Source organism: Balaenoptera ricei, chromosome 1 (genome assembly GCF_028023285.1).
Source record: "Balaenoptera ricei isolate mBalRic1 chromosome 1, mBalRic1.hap2, whole genome shotgun sequence".
NCBI classification, from domain to species: domain Eukaryota; kingdom Metazoa; phylum Chordata; class Mammalia; order Artiodactyla; family Balaenopteridae; genus Balaenoptera; species Balaenoptera ricei.
Window position 1 is genome coordinate 93,342,317 of NC_082639.1, and position 12,962 is coordinate 93,355,278.

Consider the following 12,962-nt stretch of genomic DNA (forward strand, 5'->3'; position numbering starts at 1 on the left):
TAGCATCATAGTGTGTATTGTTCTTTTTGCTGTTATAAACACTTTTTATTTCTATATTTGTGCAAATATTATTTTGAAAAAGGAGGATTAACTTACATCAATTTACCTTTTACTGGGGTGAACAATGAATATTAAAACTGATTACTCTGTAATATTGGGTAGTGACATCTGATATAAGGAAAAATAAAGCTAGGTAAAGAGATAGCGTTTGATGGCAAGCCGCTTTGAGGCGATGCTTTGGAATAGAGTCCTGAGAGTGCGTGATAGATTAAGTCATGTTGGTTACTGGCAAATAGTGTTCCAGGAAGTAACCACAGGTTCTTCCAGGTCTGGGGAAGGTAGGCTTAAAGGAAAATTTCAGTAATGGAAAGGCTACCTGGCTAGAGTGAGCAATGGGAAATGTGGAATAAAATGGTGTTAGAGGAAGAGTTTAAGCCATGCCGAGGATTAAATTTGAGTTTTGATCCATTTGGTACTGAAAGCTACTAGAGTCTGTTAAATCTGCTGAAGCAGATTTCTATTAGTATTTACTAGGCGTATTTTCTTCCATCTCTTATTTTGATATAGTATAGGTAATTTTGTTTTGTGCGTATCTTTTAAAGAGCACCTTGCCGCTTGTTTGTTTTAATTGAGTTATATTTGACATACAACACTGTAAGTTTAAGACGTACAACATTGATTTGATACATTTATATTGCGGTATGATTACCATAGTGGCATTAGCTAACACTTGTATTGCTTCATATAATTGTCAGTTTTTCTTGTCTTGAGAACAATTAAAACCTAATCTCTTAGAAAGTTTAATGTTGATAATATAGGTTGGTTGTCTATAATCACTGTACTGTTTATTAAGTGTCTAGGACTTATTTATCTACTGGTCGCAAGTATGTACCCTTAAACAACATCTCTCCCATAACCCCCATGCCCCAACTCCTGGTAACCATCATTTCACTCTCTGCTTTTACAATGTCAGGTTTTTTTAGATGTCACATATAAGAGATATCATATAGTATTTGTCTTTCTCTGTCTGATTTATCTCACATATCATAATGTCCTCAAGATCCATCTATGTTGTTGCAAATGGAAGAATTTCCTTTTTTCTCATGGCCAAATAGTATTCCATTGTATAAATATACCACACTCCCATGTTTATTGTAACATTATTCACAATAGCCAAGATATAGAAATAACCTAAGTGACCATCAATGGATATTGTTTTTATCTAACCTATGATTGTCTATATTTTTGTGAGACAGAATAGAATGGTAATCAACAAGAAGTTCTCTGGATTCAGTTTTGTGACCTTGGACAAATTTAATTAAATTATCTAGACTGTGGCTTCCTTTTTGTGAAATAAGAATAATTATAGTACTTATATGATGAGTTTGCTTGGAGAAGTAAAAAATTTAATATATGTAAAGCCTTTAGAATAGTGACTAGTTTATGTAAAGTACTTAACATAAAATTAGCTTTTATAATGTCATTAATGATTTATTACATTCACATTTATTGTAGTGATTTTATACACACATTTACATGCACACGTATACACATATATGTAATTATTAGTAATATCATACTGTGAGTTGTTTTCTTTCTTTGCTTATTTTTTCTTCCAGCTTTAGGTTGGATTAACAGATTTCTTTTAACTACTTTGTTTAATCCATACAGTACAGAAGCTAATTGTATTGTATTTCTGTTTTGTTAGTGGCTATCCAATTGAGAATTTCTCAAAACTCTGCTTTTAGACATAAGTAAAGAAAGCGATGTCTGTTTATGAACTGAAAGTGTATTGAAAATAAACAAGTGAATCAATGTCACAACACTCTGACTACTGGCATTAATATTGAGTATTTAGTATACTCAATTATTGTCTCATTGAACAAATTAAACAGCATTGATTTTTAGCTTTAGAATAAATAAGTGCATGAATAAACTATTGCTTCTGGTATAACTTTTGTGACATGGACTACTGAAAATTTTCAGGAAAAAGGATTGGGGAGAAATCACAATAGTAAATGGTCTTTCAGTAACTGGTTTGGCAGGTTGTAGTGCATATCTTACTTATTTGAATGATATTTTGAGAATAAATCAACTCTTTTTGCTTTCTCTCTAAAAAAGAAATTAAAATTATGGACCATATGTATCCAAACCTTTGTCCAAAAGGAGGCATCCCTACAATACCCATTGAGGAAGGATACCTAGGCCAAAAGAATGTTCTTCTTTGGGGACCATAAGTGGAACTGATTATTGCTTTTGTTCTCCATAGGATTAACCAATTAGACCTCTTTTAAGACCTGCCTTAGTTGATTGGCCTATGGGATAAAGGAGATTGGACTACAGTTTCCTTTGGTGCTTGGATCCTCTAAGTAACTCTATTCCAATGACATAAAGTTCTAAATCACCATTATTAATTTTAGTTAGAAACTCCATTTATTAAGAAAAATTGTTCATAAGTTAGAGAAACCAATTGAAACTAGCTTAAGCAAAAGATATTCAAGTTTATTATGGGAATGCAGGGAGAATACATGAAACCAGAGGAGGGACAACTGTTGCCATCTTTCATTTCTGCTCCTCTTTCAGCATCTGCTTCATTCTTCTCTGACTCTGTGCACTGGCTTTTCTGTTTCTAAATGCACATGATGACAGCACAGTCTTACGTCTTCTCTCTTTAAAAGGCAAACACATATTGAAAATTAAATTCCTTAGTCACAATTCTAAATTCCCAGAGAAATGACCATAGATCAGAAAATATCCTTGGACTGATTAACTGGTATAAAACATTATTGTTTTGTGTGTATTGAAAGTGAGTCTTTGGGGAAAAAATCTGGTTGGAGGATATTTAACAAAGAGATACTTATCTCAGAAACCAAAAATGTACTGAATAGGATCACCACTGTGAAAGAATAACCCTCATTTCTCTATGTACATATGATTCTGGCTATCCTAGTTATGGACTTATTTTCAGGGTCTGATATTTATTAGGTCCTTAAATATTAGTTATTAAGATATGTTTATAAGGTTCAACCACATTCCTATGACTGACCTGGAAAACATAAATATCTTTAGATGGAAAAAACAACTAAATATGGGACCTAAAGTATACTTCTTAATAGGTCATTGCCTCTAAACATGTGTCAGTATATCTTCAATTACATATGAAATCTTTGTATGGTCAATTCTTTATAAAATAATATACTGTAGTATTATCTAAGCTAATTTTTATTCCTTAAAACAGTTATAGATGTTATGGGAAAGAATCAAGGCAATTAGATTACAACTGAAAATATTTTTATCTATCATGGCTCTTCTATTAACTAGGATGAGACTCAAAAATAAATTGCCAATGACCTTTTAGGACTATAAAAGTTAAAACTTATTTTCCCATGAGTTATTTTTTGCTTATCAACCTATAATATCTCAGTTATGCTTTTTGGCTCATATACTTTATTGAAAACACTATGGCTACAGTTCAGTAGCTGGACTTCTTCTAGATCTTTGCTGGTGGGTAAACCATAGGTAAGAGTGGCTGACTATTAAACATTAAAAAATTAAAGTTTTTTCAGTAAAATCTGTTTGAAAATACCTCCTTTTAACATTTGTCATGTCTACAACTGAAAATTTAGAAGGTGAAGAAGAGAGATTACCCAAGAAGCCATAAATTGTCATACATGTTTAAAGCAGTTAAAAGTGAAATTAAGGTACAATACAGAAGAGTAGTTTCTGTATTCTTTCCTTGGCCTAAAGTCTATCATTAGGGCCAATATTTTGATTTATGCATTAACATTTCCTAGTCTAGAGTTATGAAATTAAGTATAGACATATATGTTCTAGTCAATGAATTCCACATTTTGATTTCTATACAATATAAAAGTCAAAAAAAGGTCAGAGATCCACAGATATAAAAGATGAGAAAACTGAAACCCAAAGAAGAAAAGTGTGATTTTTCTAAGGCCACATCAGTAGTAGTGGCAAAACATGATCCATCACAAGCCTACTGGTTTTCACTTGTACTTTCACTACTTCACACACTCTCACCAGGTACACTTCCTGTTACTTGCTTATGGGTGAATTGCAGACTTCTCATATGTTCTCTTCTCACTGTATAAGACCCACTATTTCTACCACGATTGAGATAAGCAGTGTTATTTATAAGACTCTAGTCATAGTGGTCTGAATATTGTTAGGCTGGAGCAATTTTGGTTGAAAACAAGTTGATCAACTCAAACATTTGGTTAAAATGACAACTGGTACATCCCAAGGAATAGCTTACTCTTAGATATTTAGTTTCATTCAAAATTTCCCCTTAATATCAAACATCTAACTTCTAAATTTTCTCCATAGCAATCAATGCAGAGTAGAAATAATTCATTACACAGTTACATTTGTTTAAAATTGATACAAATGTGGAAACATCCATAAATATTTGCAGTGCCACATCATGGTTATTATCAATTATGATTTAGGCCTAAGCTTGCTGTGAATTAACAAAATTGCATATAGCTCTATCATTCAAGTCATTTCACTAGGTACTGTGAATGTTGTGCTATATTATTATGTGAGCATCAAAACGTCTCTTTTTCCTACTCATGAAGTAAATTTATATCCATAAAGAAGCTCACCCCTCAGTAATAAACAAGGCATGCATTCAATGAGTTTATTTCTGAGGAAAAAAAAACAGTTATTTCCATCACAGTAATACTTTCTAGTAGTTCCTGTGGATGAGGTTGAAAAGCGGGGACACTCAATGCCTTTTAAAAGGAATGGCAGAGGGCATATTTTATAACTAAAAGCAGACAAGTCTCTTTTCTCCCAAGTAAAAAGGAGTGTTTTCTAAAGAAGAAATTCCTTTTTTACAAATCACAGGAGCATTCTCATTTTTTCACCTGAAATACCTCTCCAGTTTTTTCATTGAATTTCCATAGTTCTTGGAACGCAAAGAAATGACTTTAAATTATCACTTATTTTACTTTTTATATGAACCCTCTCCATTTTATTGGAAAATGAGTTTATCCTTTAGACATTTCAATAATTAATCTATGTTTTATGGCCAGCTACTTCCAGACATTCTTAAGATTTATCCCAAGTTCTTGTGGTCAGTCAGCAAGGCAGCACATGCTTATGGAGTATCAGGTGCATGGATAATCTAGTGTTGGCATAAGTTTCATACAGAATTTAGATTTTAGGAATTATGTTTAAAAATATTTACTATGACTTTATATTCTCCTGCCCTTAATTTCTTAGGAAAATAAGAATGTCATTAGAAATGCATATTACCGTATATTTAGTGAAATTGGTGATAATTATGATGTGAGTAAAAACATCTTTCGTGAAACACTGTTATCTTGACTGTTTAATATTAACAGCATTCCTGGTGGATTTTACAATTAAGTTGTTATTTGGTGAACATGCTTAAGAGATTCAGATGTATAGGAATTATCACTAATTATAAACTAGCTGGTCATGAATGCATATTGACAGATTTCAATTCTTTTTTCAAATTACTATTAACTTTCCAATAAAAAAAACAAGTTTTAAATTCAGTAAAAATTTGTGTAAAAATATGTAAAAATGTCTCCTTTTAACCTTTATATGTTGGAAAACCAGGTTTTTGTTTTGAAGAAAGAAACCTCATCAAGGCCATGACCCTATTCATACAGTAAGGGCAGTAAAAGGCATTAGAAACACATGCTCATGGATTCCTCCGGCCTCGTTAGTGAGTAAAGGATATGCATGTCATAAATCCAATTGGGCCACATCAGCAACATTACATTAAGCAGCATATACAATTTGCACATTTATGGGATGATATGCTTAGCATTTATGAAGACTCATTTTTCTATTGCCTGAAAAGAAACAATACTAATAGTGTGCTCAATTGAGGGCTCCCAAGAATAATGGAAAAATTGGTGACTTGTAACCACATTTAGTACTATGTGCTGCCTTGAAAGCATAATGAATTCCTCCCTATTGTCTTCACAGAACATCAATGCAGATAAATAATTTATAAAACTGCTAGAATAACACAGGAGATGATGAAGGGATGGTGACCAAGGTAGTCTCTAAAGATGCAGCCTTGCTTCCTTGTACATCTCCCATGCCCCAACTTACTGAAGAATCCTCTTGATAAGTCAATTCAATTCTAAAAGTATTTATTAATAATATTCTCTGATAGGTGCTACACAGTAAGTAGGAGTCCTTTATCTCCAGGAATAATAAAGCACACTGAGAAAAAGAAACAATATCTCTATAGAAAATACAGAGTTAAGAAGCAAAATGAATGGTGGAAAATAACAAAAAAATCAAAGAAAAATGCAATAAGAGGAAGGAGAAATTGGGAAATCTTTAGAAATGAGTAGGACCTTGGATAGATGGTAATGTATGGATATAAAAATGGTGTGGGGGAGAGGGACAGAGAGCAAGACAGAGAGAGAGAGTAAACGAGCAAGCGAGTAGATGGAAAATGACTTAATGTGATGATGAAAGTCAGGCTGTCCTGGCCTTGTCCTCGGGGTGGTTTTAGTTCTTAGTTTAGATGTGTGGCCCCTTTTCAGAAAAAAATAATTGCCCAATTAGACATCATCACTTAAACCACAGAAGACTCCAACCGAACCAAAAAACGTAGGAACTCTTGGGTTGGACGGTACCTGGGCCAACCCTCATATCATAGGGAACAATACAAACACAGGTGTTTTCTTTTACAGCTTAAGAAAAGAACTCTACAAGAAAGTGTCAGCCTGGAAACAGTGTAAGTTTTCCCAGGTCTACAAACAACATTTTTCAGATAACTTCGTCGCTCAAATACTGCTTTATCCCCTGCAGAGAATACAATTCTAAAATAATATCAGAATTATAAGGGTTATTAAAGGCTACACATTTCAACTGCCAATTATTAGAACAAGTGCAAAGGCTGCAACTGGACATTGTCTTATATAGGGATTGCTTGATGTCACAGCCTTAATTCCTCTTCTGTGACAGCAATTTCCTGTCTTGCCTTTTCTACCACCTCCCTTGTTTCAACTTCAACCACTCTCTGCTCTCATCCTAACCACCTCTTATTATGCTTCCATTTTCTTCTGGTTTATAAGTACTCTCCCTCCTGTTTTCACAGTCTTTCTTATCTAACGATGAATTGATGGTATAATTTGTTAATTACTCTCTTGTGAGCTTTCTCAAGGTCTTCCATCCTCTGTCCTTTTGTGTCTACAATCCTGAGTCAATCTAAACATTTAGCTTCCCCATATGTACACAGTTGGTAAGTATGACTGCAAGAAATCACAAAACTGTGCACATTGTTGCAACTACAAATATACATGGTATTAAATTTTAAATGGATCCTCAATATCCTTCTTTTTATTTGTCTTAACTCCATTTCCTGTTACCCAAGTTTGCTATAAAAAACTTAATTTCTTTTAAGTATCTTACTGTACCTTTAGATTAATTACTTTATAAAACTGATATCTCCTACAGCATATAGAACAGCGAAATCATCATGTAGGAGAATCTTCAACTTAATGACTTGTGACCCCATGATTATCTATTAAATACCTATTTTTACTTCTTTCTACCCATCTCAGAAATTTTATTGTTTTCAATTTTTTTTCCTGAATTCTATTTGTTTTTAGCTGTTTGTTGATTTTGGCCCATCAATTATTTTCTATATCTTCAGCATATTTTTCTCTAGAAACATCTTTCCTTTGGCACATTTATTTATTGATTTCTTTCCAATTTCTTTTAGCTACTATATCCTTCATACTAAAAATTAAAATTATTTCCTGAAGTACACATACCAGCTTTTGGGAAATCCACAATTTCTGTATGATTTAGCATTCAGAAGGGACCACAGTTGAGATTAAAAAAAGATGATATTAACAAGCAAAATGAGAACTGTGCAGGGCAGAATGAGGTGTATGGCCATCAAAATAATGAACTACCTAATTCCACCTTTGTATACAAATGATTGGAGTATGAATGGGTGCTTGGTCTGCCTTGGGGGGCAGGGATAGTTGGTTCAATTATTGCAATTAGTACTAAAATAAATCCACAGTGTTACCACATTTTCAGGTAATTGTCTTTTAAATTGAAGAATACATGTAGAGTGACTCACATATCAACTGGCACCTAAAAATTCTGTGTACAGTAGTAAAGCTATTTGATTCATAAGAAATTAAAGTCCCATTCATTTTTGAAGAGTTTTAAAATATTTTGTTTTACAAAATTTGAGGAAATACTCTAGGATATTCTATCTGTACACTGGCGTATAAAACAATGATTAGAACTGAAGAGTTAACAGCAAATTTTGTTCTTTTTTTATTTCTGGATGGGTAGAAAGCAAGCAGAATATAATACAATTCCTTAATTAGTGTGCATTCCATTTCTGCTTGTTTTCAAGTTTGTTTTATCATTAAATTGTCTTACAAATGTATAAAAAGTATTGTTTTACCCTTTATTTTTGGATTCCTGGACCTGATTTCAACATGTACGGGTGGAGTCCCCACACATACAACAAACAGTGCTCTGACACCAGCTGGGTGTCTTATAATTTAACTCAGTTGTGACACTATTTACTTGGAGATAGCATCAGATTCCACAGGTTAAGCATTCAGTCTTACAAGACTGACCCCCCACCCCCACCATTTCAGCTGTTACCTGTGTTTCTGCCCAACTAGCTATAAATCAGAGGTTCCTATAAATCCTCTCCTTGGGTTCTATTAATTTGCTAGAATGGCTCCCAGAACTCAGAGAAACATTTTACTAACTAGATCACTAGTTTATTATAAGAGGACATAACTCAAGAATAGCCAGATGGAAGAGATGCACAGGGCAAGGTATGGGGAAAGGACATGGAGCTTCCATGCTCTCTCTGAGTGCCACTCTCCCTAAATCTCCACTCGTTCACCAACCTGGAAGCTCTCAGACCCCATCCTTTTGGATTTGTATGGAGGTTTCATTATATAATGATTGATTAAATCATTGGCTATGGGTAATTGATCCAACCTCCAGCTCTACTCCTGTCCCCAGAGCTCAGAAGGGTGGGACTGAAGACTAAAAGTTCCAATCCTCTAATCACGTGTTGACTCTTCAGCCAACCAGCCAACAGCCTTAGGTGCTTTCCAAAAGTAACCTCATTAAATAACAAAAGATACGTTTTGCTGTCATCACTTAGGAAATTATAAGTGTTTTAGAATCTCTGTGCCAGAAACAGAGATGAAGACCAAATATATATTTATTATTATAAATCACAAGGTTGCATCTTTTATACAAAATTTAATTTAGTACTGTTTATATAGGAAATCTAGTTTTTAAGGAAAAAATGCCTCATATTAGATTTTTCAAAAAATTGTGTACCTCACAACACTTATTCACAAAATAATTACAGACATTCAAAAAAAAAAAAGGCAGAAGAAATTATCTATTTTAAAAATTTAGTTTATTTTTACATCTCCAATAATCAGTATGGTGTTTTAAAGCAAGAATTTTCTTTTTTGACATCACACCATCACACATTAACTTTAAAATAAAAATACATATTTTCACATTAACATATATTTATGTCTTGTAGTTAGCACTGTCAATGGAAATAATGAATCAATCTATAATAGGAATAGAAAAGAGTTTTTCTGAGCCAAACTGAGGACTATAGCCTGGGAGACACAGATTCAAGAAACATTTTAATTGTGTTACACTGGAATACAAAATGAAGGAGGCTTATAAAGGCAAAAACCACAAAATTACATAAACTGTTTTTCAGTAGTTAGGTTGGAGCTGGCAAGAAGTAAGGATCCTGCAGCTATTAGTAGATATGGTTTTAAGAACAGCTGGTGATGTCCTTGAGTCTGATACAGTTCAGAAAATTCAAATTCTCAGTAATACAGGAACGTATCTGAAGCCACATCCACAATGGCCACCCAGCTCCATTTTGAATGCCTGAACCACAGTACTACATTTTGATTTATAAATGCTTTGTTTTCTTTAATGGTTAAAGCCGATGTATAATGAATGTTTAATAGGCCACGAAGAAGCTGTTTTGGTTAGCCTAAAATTTAAGTTAAATCATGTATAAGTCAGAACGACTTCCCCATACCTCAATATGTGAAAATGTCTTCCATCTGTACCAAGTTAGATCCACAATGTTACCACTTTTCAGGTCGGTGTTAATTAAGTGATTAACTTGAAGAATATATATAGGTGAAATACATATATATATATACATATATATGACTATTTGAATTAATATATGTATACATGTGTTAATATCAGAATAATAACATAAAATGGGAACATACTATAAGAATATGTATATATGTATTAATATAAGAATATATGTAGGGTTACATATGTTTATATGTAAATATATATAATTTAAATTTGTCCTAAAAGTAAGGATTAAAGTTTGTTTTAAATAAACATACCTAAAGTAGAAATCAGAAGATTAGATTTTAGAGTATTTTCCACCTTAGGAAAGCCAGGGATTTAGTGCTCTCCATGAACATAGAGTACTATATTATTATTAAATTAATACATTATTATTATTATAATATTTTGATGTTACATACTATTCTGGGCACAAATGTCTGGCCATGTGATTGGACTTTGAAAGCTAATTGTTTAGTATGGGGAATAGATTAGATCTTCCATCAGTGGATTTTTAATACACACTACACTAGATAATTCAAATCTAAAGACAGAGCATTGTATCTAGAAGGTATAGCAGCATGCCACAGGTGGTGGTTTGTGTAAGCAGACTTTGCTAGAGAGATACACCATGTTATAATATGAGTGTTCAAACAGGTAAATGGAGTGTTATAGCATGGAATCCTAAGAGAGGTAGCTTAAAGAAGTCTTTGCCTGAATCCCAGTGTGTTTTCACTCCCAAGAGCAGTACTTGCCGCTCTTTGTTGTTGGGCTTCACATACCCATTTGCCTGCATGCAGGAAGAGTTGAAAATGTCTGGGAATTAATGTCTCCCCAGAACTAGCATTTAACTAATGACTGAAAGATGAAGAGATACAAATATTTCAGGTTTCTTGTATACTAATAAAGAAAAGTCTGAACTGTAACATATACCATCTCCAAATTTCTCCTGTATCATTGAGCCAAAAGTAATATTCATAAACATAGATTAGTAGGGTGCCCCTACTTGGACTTCCTCCTTTCTCAGTCCCAGTTCCCCACTCTCCTACCAGTTACCCCTGGGAACACTTCAAATTAATCTCTTTCACACCAATCCTCCTCTCAGGCTCTGCTTCTGGGGAACCCAAATTAAAACATTGTTCACAACGAAGGAATAAAATAGGGCAACAGTGGGTGAGCGGGAAGGCGTAACTTTAGTTCTGGTGGAACTAATGATACTCATTAGGTTAGTAGAATTGTTTAAGATAGAAAAGGTGAAAAGGTTAGGAATCAGATGCCAGAACTCTAGTACAAGGGACAGGAAGAAGATTATTAACTAATTATCTTAAAGCTATATAATGAAAATAAGCAGAACATAGATTGAAAATTATTAATTCTGATTTTCTTTATGAAATTTAGAACAATAATATCATCACATTGAAAAATTTTCAGTTTGTCATGGGTAGAGTAAGTAATGGTGAGTTAGTTAGAAGAGGGAAAACCTGTTGAACTAATTCTTAGCTTTGAGGACAATTTTAAAGTTCAAATAACAAGAAATAGGGCTTTTAATGAACTTGAACAAAGATGTATAGAGTTCAGTGAAAATGCACTTTCAGAACATATGCAGTTTATAATTCCTGGAGAATATTCTTGTTTTGCCTTCACCATTTGCAGTTGTTGCAAATATTGATTTAAAGACTCTGAAACAAAGAGAAATTTTGCAACCAGTCTTCCTACCAATCTGGGAGTGGTTTCTGGAATCTTGGAACAAAATGTGTTAATGTTTCTGTTAAATTTTGGCGCTATAAATTTCTACCTTGGATACAGTTCAGCACAGGATTTTTTCCCCTATCATGTTCATGAAGCCAAACCCTAAGTGAGATGACAAAAATTATAGGAAGTAGCAGGAAAAATATAAGAAAAAGGTAATGGCATGGCCCAAACAAGGGGTTGATTGGAAGAGATAACACATGGAGATAGTGAGGAAGTATTGAGCTGATATCTGAGATTTCAGAAAAAGAACAAAAAATTCTTCAAGTCCAGTTCCTGACTTATCTGCAGGAATTACAGTAGTAAAAAAATTCTGTGCCTGAGACTACAGAACTCTGATGAGTGAAATAAAGAAAGAACTAAATAAATGGAGAGATAGTCCATGTTCATGGATAGGAAGACTCAATATTATCAAGATGTCAGTACTTCCTAACTTGATTTATAGATTCAGTGAAATCCCAGCAAGTTATTTTATGGATATGGACAAACTGACTCTAAAGTTTATATGGAGAGGCAAAAGACTCAGAATAGCCAGCACAATATTGAAGGAAATGAACAAAGTTGGAGGACTCATACTACCTGTCTTCAAGACTTACTATAAAATTACAATAATCAAGACAATGTGGTACTGGTGAAAGAATAGAGAAATAGACAATTAAAAGATCCATGGTTGCCAAGAGGTATGTGTGTAGGGGAAAGGTGGGGGGGGGGGATGGGGCAGGAAGGAGGAATGATTACTTATTAGTTAGAAGCCTCTCTTCAGAAAGGCTGAAGAGAGAAGTAACATTTCTGTAAGGATTGAATAGTGAGTGGGGTTTCAATTTGCATATGTTGCTATAGATTGAAAGGTATATGGGAAAAGATATTATGAACTAAAGTATTAAAGGACAACCAGGCAATGTATAAGTGACACAATGTACATGTCAACATTCTAGTGTATGAGAGGCTTTGACTCAAGATGAAGATTAAAATGTATGTACATTCTCAAGTGTTAACAATTGAGTGTGAACCTTATATTGTAAACTTATATGGTATACAAGGGGATATGGTTTGCTATAATATTTTACATAGATATTGCT

The 12,962-nt window shown here is 33.5% G+C and overlaps 1 pseudogene; it reads left to right on the forward strand.

Moving 5' to 3' along the window:
* Nucleotides 1–211: 211 nt before the first annotated feature.
* On the forward strand, nt 212–12,206 carry LOC132362399 (ubiquitin-like modifier-activating enzyme 5; annotated as a pseudogene).
* Nucleotides 12,207–12,962: the final 756 nt, after the last annotated feature.